Raw genomic sequence first — 8,912 nt, 5'->3', positions numbered from 1 at the left:
GTCAGCTCTTGGGTCATCTTGTTTTTATTCAGGCCTTGTTCCAGATACAAGACTGCTGGCTGTACCCAGCAGCAGCTAAATTATTCATTTTCTCCCCTCGTGAAAAAAGATGGCTTTTTAATCGGGCGGATTCCTATGCCTAGCTTTTGATGCCCTGCCTTGCACCAATGACTGTTAGCCCCTCTGCCTTTTTGTTTTCACCCGATGAGACCAGCTTCTCACGATGAGAGGTTTAGTCTCCATCTGACCTTCTCTCCAGGACAGCCAATCCCATTTTCTGTTAAAAATGATTACTCATAAATAGAAGTGCATTAGTATTAGCTCTGGCCCCAATCCATCTGGTCTCTTCCCTTCTGTGCAGGATGATAAATTGGCAAAGGGGCAGAAAGAGCAGGGTCGGGGAGCAGGCCAGGCCGGTCCCTGCAGAGCCGCAGCCCGCGTGCACAGACACCAGGCTCTCTTGCGGAGCGAGCTTCCGTGTGTCCTGGGAAGTACCCTCCCCAGCTCCTTGGCCACTGCAGGTTTTCATTTAGGACGCAAGAAATGCCACATTCACCGACGTGTCTGCAAAGCATCCTGGATTTGTTAGAGGAAAAGGCAAGTAAGAATAGAGGGAAAAGCAATAAAAGATAATAGAATTGTAGAAATCATGCATATTGATGAGTGTGTGTGTGTGTGTGTGTGTGTGTGTGTGTGTGTGTGTAAAATGCCCCCCCCCCCCCACTTAGCTACTTACTACTCAGTCTAGCAAGGTATGAACACTTAATGGATCATTAATTTAAATAACAGTACATACTAATGGAAAACACTGAAATGGTAAAAGTACAAAAGTCACAAAATGCAGGCCTGAGAGAGGGCAAGGTCTGGGAAAGATGACAGATACCTGTGTGCAAAAACCTTCCTAGGGACAGTGTCCAGAGGGCTAGCAGCCCCTGGCCCAGCACCTGCGTCTCCCTGCCCCAGAGGCTCAGAGACAATTCTCCTGGGGAACCTGCCACAGCAACCTTTCTGTGACCTCACGTGCTGAGTGGTGTCTTAGCTACATCAGCAGAATGCAGCCTTAGGTCTAGGCTGTCTGATGGGATACAAACCCTTTCTCGTCCTTCTCTGCTGAATGATTCCAGGTCCCATTTGTAATGGGATTGCTTTTTCCCCACATTATTTCCAGTAGGATTTTTTTTTTTTTTTTTAGTTCTCCCATGAAATACTACGGTAAAAATGAAAAGAACATTTTTCTTTTTTCCAAAAAGGACAGGTCAGAAGCCTTCGAAGATCTTAACAAGAAAGCAAAACCAGTTTTCAATTCCTGGATGCCTCTGTGAGACTCCAGCCCTTGTCTGGCACAATGACAAGGAGGGGTGTTTTGTGGGCACACGAGTTGAGTGGAAGACCCCTTGGGAGAGCACGTGGCCCGCCAGAAGGGGTGCTGGGAGCGGGCTGGAAAGAGCGCAGAGTCCGTCCTCAACAATTACTGCTGCATTTCCCAAAAGTCATTTAAGCCAGAGGGAAGCCAGGGACTGGAAAGTGGGTTTTTTGCCTTCCTTGGCAACGTTTCTAAAATCTGGAGACGGTGATGAGGAGTGATATGCATTATTTTTCATATTTCCTAATAAGTTGTCGCCAGAATTATTGATGTGCCATTTTTTTTAAGTTTATTTATTTATTTTGAGAGTGAGAACAGAGGAGAGGGGGGAGAGAGAATCCCAAGCAGGCTCCCCACTGTCAGCGCAGAGCTCGAACTCAGGCACCGTGAGATCATGACCTGAGCTGAAACTGAGACTCGGACGCTTAACCCACTGAGCCACCCAGGCGCCCCTTGATGTGCCATTTTAATGCGTGCTATCTTTCCTGTGGTCACTGGGTCACCTCCGGTGGCTGTGGCTAATCACCGGGGGCCAGACGGGCCTTGTCCTTGAACAGGTGCAGGTGTCTTAGAGCTAGCCTGCCTTACACTAAGGAAACCTGGGAGGGCTGACACCACAGCAGGTGCCCTCTGGGGTGGGGCGGGACTGGCACGCACACAGCTTCCAAGGTGGACCACGTGCTGGAGAGATGCGGAGTCAGGGACACGGGGCTTGGGACAGGCTGGGAACAGGCAGGGAGAAATCTCAGCCAGAGGAGCAGAAAAACCTGGTTGCACCGGAGAGCTCCCTGCCAATCAGAGCCGGGCGCCCCTCTCATCTCCACCAATCAGGGCTTGCACCACCACACCCTCCCACCACCCTCCTCCGGCCAATCAGAACTAAGCTTCCCACTCCTCTCCACCAATCAAGGCTGCGAACTAAGAGAGCCCGATCTTGCCATCAAGCCCACTCGGATTAGCTTCATCCTGTAACCTCACCGTGAATTTCCGCTCCGAGAGCTGGACCTCTAGGTCTTTGTTGCGATGCTCCTGTTGTTTAAAGGAGAGAGGAAGAGAAGACCAAAGGGAAGGGAGGAGGGGGCAATCTTTAGGGTTTAAACTGAAGAGAGTTGTTCTGTTTTGTTTTCTAAAGATCCCCAGGTGTGTCCAGGAAACACGCGCAGGTAGAAGAGGCGGGTGGAAACCTCCCCTCCTTCCTGCAGGTGTGGCTGCGAGCACCCGCTTCAGAAAGCCCCAGGTTGTCCCACTTGGCCTCCTCAGGACGCTGCACTCTGGGCCACATGTTCCACTATCATATTCCCCTCGTTCCAGCAACTTCGGGCTGGTGCTGTTTGGGACTGTGTGGTTTGGCCGCAGTCCTACGACTGCAGGAACACTGTCCTTCAGATTCCCCTTTGCTGCCATGAAGCCAGATTAATGGAGAGCCTTCCAGACAGCTGACCGCTTCACCCGCCCGGGAGGGGCTCACGCATCACAAGAATAAATTGAGAACATGTCACTGCAGCTCAGGTGTTCATGGGACTCCTGACATTGCGGGGTAGAGAAAACGGTTTCTTATCCCATTCAGTGAGTGTACTTTATTTCCCCTTGAAATAAAAAGACCTGATTTAAAAAAATTAATCTTGTGCCAGCCCCCATCCAAAGGCCCCCAAGTCATCGCCAACTAATATTTGTGTGCAAATGAAATTTCATTTTGAGGGGGCTTGATGAGGACAAGGGGAGAACCCCATGCAGGTTATAAACGTGAAGAAAAATTCAATTTTTATTCTAAGAAAATAAGTCCTACAGCTTCTCTGGTTTCCAGGACTTCTGTCTAGGAAGAGATCTGCATATGTGGAAAAGAATGAGGGGTCTAATGGATGGTCGTGAAAAGCCAATAGTGATCATGCGAGTCTATATGCTGATGACATGGTGCAGGCTGCATGAGTACACATTTACCGGATAAAACCAGGAGTGTAGGGTGAAGGCAGCGATGTGCTTCCGGAACCCCCTTCGAGGAAACATCTGTTGCTGCAATTGCTGGGGTGCTGACCACAAGGACTCTACTTGGTGACCCAGCTCCAGCTCCAGCTGGGCAGTGATGACTCCTGGGGATGGGCCCTCAAGAATGCTCTGTGGATCTGTTTCATAAATCAGCTCTGTGGCAAGTGGCAAGCTCATGTCTTTCCCCAGTAAAAGATTCCAAAGACGAGGTGGGCCTTGACTGAGCACTTGTTTTTCCGCCTCCTGGTTAGAGGCTTTGGGAATTGCCTCAGCCTCCGAGAGCTGCCTCTCCAAGACCCCAGCCCTGCTCAAAGTGGCCCACATATGACGATGGATCAAAGCCAGGGTATGAACAGCTGGCCACCTCAGCCCAAATGCTCTGGAGAGCATCTAGCTCGAGATCCCTGCAGGCTGGCCACGGCCAGCCTGGAGTCTGTGCTGGAGATCCACCTCTCCTGCTCACTCCTGCTTTGGTCCCTTCTCTCCCACAGGCGTTGGTCTTAAGGACACTCCTTTATAACCATCCTGCACGGTATTACTTCAGAGTCCACTTCCCAGGGAGCTAGCCTGCAAAGACGTCGTGCCCGTCCTCTGCTCCTTACTCGTTCTATCACATGTACAGAGCCGCCTTCAGAATCTGGACAAAGATTCTGTTCAATCTACGGAGGTTTCTACCACTCAAAGCTGCCCAAAATGAAAGAGGCATCCCATGAAGATGAGATCTCCAAAGAGGAGACATGTTCAGACAAAAATGCTACTGGAAAGGTGAGGGATAGGCAAAGGAGGGACATCAAGAATATTAAGTGTCCGGGGCACCTGGGTGGCTCTCTCAGTTGAACAGCTGACTCTTCATTTGGGCTCAGGTCATGATCTCATGGTTTGTGAGATTGAGCCCTGTGTCGGGCCCTGCACTGGCAGCATGGAGCCTGCTTGGGATTCTCTCTCTCCCTCTCTCTCTGCCCCTCCCCCACTTGCACACACACTCTCTCTCTCTCTCAAAATAAATAAGCAAACATTAAAAAAAAAAGAATACTAAGGGTGGATTGACCGGATGTCCTCCAGAGTCCCTTCCTACACCAACGCCTTGATATATGTAGCAGTTCGCTGAAGCTGCCATGACAAAACACAGCAGACAGGGTACAAAATGCAACAGAAATGCATTTTTCTCACAATTCTGAAAGTTAGAAGTCCATGATCAAGGTGTCAGCAGGTTTGGCTTCTTTGGTGGCCTCTCTCCTTGGCTGTGTTCTCCCTATCTTCAGGTGGTCCTCCCTCTGTGTCTGTACCCTAATCTCTTCCCTAAGGACACCAGTCATAATGGGTTAGGGCCCAGCCAGATGACCTTACTTGACCTTATTTACAGGTTTAAAGGCCCTATTTCTAAATATAGTCAAATTCTGAGGTAGTAGGGCTTAGGACTCCAACATAAGAATTTTGAGGGGCCACTATTCAGCCATAACAATATCCCAAGGTTTTATTGTATCCCAGATATAGAACACCCATGAGCATACATCCAGCCCAGTCTTACTATAAAAGACCAAAGTCAATATTTAACTACATAAGACAGGGTTGGCCAAGGTTATGTTTAAAGGAGTAATCCTGGGGCGCCTGGGTGGCTCAGTCGGTTAAGCGTCCGGTTTCAGCTCAGGTCATGATCCCACGGTCCATGGGTTCGAGCCCCGCGTCGGGCTCTGTGCCGACAGCTCAGAGCCTGGAGCCTGCTTCGGATTCTGTGTCTCCCTCTCTCTCTGCCCCTCCCTGACTCGTGCTCTGTCTCTGCCTCTCTCAAAAATAAACATTAAAAAATTTTAAAAAAAATAAGGAGTAATCCATACAGTTACATAATTTTTAATAAGTAGTTAGTTGGTAGCCTTTTAAAAATAATGCTTCCTTCCTAAGTCTAGTAGCTGTGAATATCATCATATCCACCCTACTTAATCCAGGTAATTTGAATATTGGCCGGAAAAGCCAGGGCACACACACACGTTTACACCAACGTATATTCACACACAAACATGGACTCCATACCTAAGGCACAAGGGGAATTTCTAGAGATAATAGAGATAGCTGGATTTTTCTGGGGATAGTAACTGAGTACAGGGGGAACAAAAGGCTACTATGATGGCTTTACCTCTTGTATTCACTCAATATTCATTTATTCATCCATTCAAACAATATTGATTGGGTTCCAACTACATGGAAAGATGTGCTCATGGACTTGGGAAAAACAACCTGGTAAAAACCCAAATCCCATAAGCTTTCAGTAACGATGATGCCATAAAGCATGGGCTTTGTCACGACAAGGCCTGGACTCAAGACCCAGCTCCATCCTGTGTCAGCTGTGTGACCTTGGACTAGTCAGTCACCGTCTCTAGGACTCAGTGTCCTCATTTGCACAATGAGGACAATAATAACACCGTATCCATTGGCATCCCCAAGCGGTGGCTCGGGGAAGATTTTGTCCATCCTCCGTGACAGCCACCAGCATCCTCCAAAGCCACCTTGAATGAGTATGAAATCTAAGTGAAATCAGCACCTTCACCTTCACTTGGCACTCGTATCTCCCTCTTCCAATTAGATGAAGATTCTCCTGTATTGAAATCTTTGAGCTACCAATTTGCCTTCTACACTGAAAATTGAGTGAGGTAATGCATGCACCATGCTTTCTCGTATCACTGGGTGGGAAATGTTAGCCATTATTAAGGCATTTTGTGGTAAGTGCCATAAGGATGTGGTGACGGACTCATCCCGATTTCCCCTCATCCATCTCAGGACACCCCCCTCCACCCCTAGGGCCCGACAAACCTATGTGAGGATGTTAAAGAATGTCACATGTAAGGGACATGAGGATCCAGAAGGAGAGAGGATCACTATTAATTTTTTTTTTTTTTTTTAAGAATAAGGAATACTGTGGTGGAAGATGTAAGATTTGACCTGGTTCCTGAAGGATAGCCAATCCAAGTGGAAAGAGTGACCTGAAGATATGTAGATGAGGAAGAAGAAGGCACGTTTGAATAACAGGCAGGTGCCCTCACAGGGATGGAAAGTGGGATCTTTGCAGACGTGCAGTGGGCATTAAGGCTAGAAGAGACCATCAGTGTTACAATCCAAAGTGTCTTTATAAGATAGTCTGGAGAGGTTGAGGTTGGGATTCAGTAGCCACTGGGAGAGTGTGGAGAGGTCCTAGGCTGATACATGAGATGGTCAGAAATGCTTCAAGGGGATGGTCAGCTACAGACTTCAGTAACCACTAGGAGAAGAGCTGAATCGGAGACGGGAGAGGTTAGGGGAAGGTGACCAGTAGGAAGGAAGCAGATAAAACCGCCCAGAGGAGACCGATGAGGACCTAAGGCAGTGACGGTGAAGCTGGCAGGAGGGCTGTGGATAAAGAAACCTGCCAGGAAGATGTCCTCCTGTGCGACCTGCAATATGTAATGGCTACTTTAACCAGAAAGAGTAAAGAAATGAGGGGCTCAGAGGGAGAGGGAAACCTTGAACTTGACGTCAGAGTTGTTGACAGAACTGATGGGTGGCCAGACCCCCAGACGGAGATGCTCAGCAGACATGGAAATGGTCCAGGTCTCAGGTCTGAGTGGACTTGGGAGCCAGCTCCAGAGATGGGAGCCCCCAAGTGGGGCAGAGGAGGGGCGGGCTGTGGATGGCGGTGGGCACAGGTGCGAATGTAGTCAGAGCAGGGATGTAGAGCGAGTAGGAAAAGCCAGCGAGAGAGCAGAGGACGCAGATTTTTCATGCATTTATCCATCCAGATGTGGGGTGTGTTAGAATCTGCCCCAGGATTCTGGCTTCAGGGCTCCAGGGCTGGAGTGGAGAGCATCCTGGGCTCAACAAAATAAAGCAAATCAGAGGACAAGAACAAGCAGCACTGAAGAGTTTTGAATTAGGAAAGCTGTGAGATCAGAAGTCAGTTTAGAAGCGATAGAACAATAGAAGGTGAGGATATGGGGACAGAACTAGATTCACAACTTGTTTTTTAAAACAATAATATCCCAAGGTGCCAGGGTGGCTCAGCCGGTTAAGCATCTGGCTTCGGCCTCAGGTCATGATCTCATGGTTCGTGAGATCAAGCCCTGCATCAGGCTCTGTGACGACAGCGCACAGAGATCCTTGGTCTCCCTCTCTCTCCGCCCCTCCCCCACTCACACTCTACCCAACACACACTCTGTTGGGTAGTTGCCTCTACCCAACTCACACTCTGTCTCTCTCAAAAATAAATAAATAAACGACAACAACAACAAAATAAACCAATAACACCCAGTTTGGGCTAGCGTGTCCCCAGGGGGTGCTCAGAAAAGGCAAACACATCCACAACTGGGTGAAGATAAGTTTGCACGAATCCTCTGGCTAATAATTTGATAAAATATCAAAAGCCTTAAAAATGGTCACATACTCCTGACCCAGTAATTATATTTCCAGGAATTTATTCTTTTTTTAAACTTTTTTTTAAGGTTCACTTTTGAGAGAGAGAAAGGCAGACAGAGTGTGAGTTGGGTAGAGGCAGAGAGAGGGACACACACACAGAGAATCCAAAGCAGGCTCCAGGCTCCAGGCTGCCAGCACAGAGTCCGATGTGGGGCTTGAACTCACCAACCGTGAGATCATGACCTGAGCCGAAGTCGGAAGCTTAACCGAATGAGCCACCCAGGCGCCCCTAGGAATGTATTCTTATAAAGAAAGATTTATATAAAAAACAGTAAATATCAATAATGATTGGTTAAGATAATTTTGAGATACTACTATGCAATCATTAAAATATACATTTTGGAAGCATCTTATGACAAAATGTCCATGATTTATTAACTGGGAAATTATATTATAAAGTATTAAATGCAATTTGTCACCAATTTAAAAAAATTTTTCTTGTTTATTTATTTTTGAGACAGAGACAGACAGAGCATGAGCAGGGGAGGGGCAGAGAGAGAGGGAGACACAGAATCTGAAGCAGGCTCCAGGCTCCGAGCTGTCGGCACAGAGCCCGACGTGGGGCTTGAACTCACAAGCTGTGAGATCATGACCTGAGCTGAAGTCAGATGCTTAACCGACTGCTCCAACCAGGCGCCCCCTGTCACCAATTTTATGAAGATATATATTGTGTACACACACAAACACACATACGCAAGTTTAGGCATTAAAAGAACCGATAATGAATTTAAAACTGGTTGTCTTATGGAGCGCCTGTGTGGCTCAGTTGGTTGAGCCTCTGACTTTGGCTCAGGTCATGATCTCATAGTTCGTGAGTTCGAGCCCCGCGTCGGGCTCTGTGCCGACAGCTCGGAGCCTGGAGCCTGCTTCGGATTCTGTGTCTCCCTCTCTCTCTGACCCTCCCCTGCTCACGCTCTGTCTGTCTCTGTCTCAAAAATAAACTTTAAAAAAAATTAAAAAAAAAAAACTGGTGGTCTTATGGTAGTGGAATAATCAGTCACTTTTTTCCTCTGGATACCTTTGTGCGTTTTCCAAATTTTTCCAACAAACAAGTAACACATTTTAAGCAGTAAAAAATAAAGCTTGGGATTGACAAGAAAGAGGAGGCTCTTGGAGGGAGTAGCAG

At 47.9% G+C, this 8,912-nt stretch overlaps 1 long non-coding RNA gene across 1 annotated transcript; it reads right to left on the bottom strand.

The window, feature by feature from the left end:
• Positions 1–301: 301 nt before the first annotated feature.
• On the bottom strand, positions 302–955 carry LOC122212249. Its single transcript, XR_006199071.1, has 2 exons — positions 884–955; positions 302–576 (listed from the first exon to the last, which is right to left on the bottom strand). It is a non-coding gene; the product is annotated as an uncharacterized LOC122212249 (long non-coding RNA).
• Between the last annotated feature and the right edge of the window lie 7,957 nt (positions 956–8,912).

Source organism: Panthera leo, chromosome F3, assembly GCF_018350215.1.
Source record: "Panthera leo isolate Ple1 chromosome F3, P.leo_Ple1_pat1.1, whole genome shotgun sequence".
NCBI classification, from domain to species: domain Eukaryota; kingdom Metazoa; phylum Chordata; class Mammalia; order Carnivora; family Felidae; genus Panthera; species Panthera leo.
Note: the sequence above shows the minus strand (reverse complement) of the source record. Positions and strands in the feature narration are given on the sequence as shown.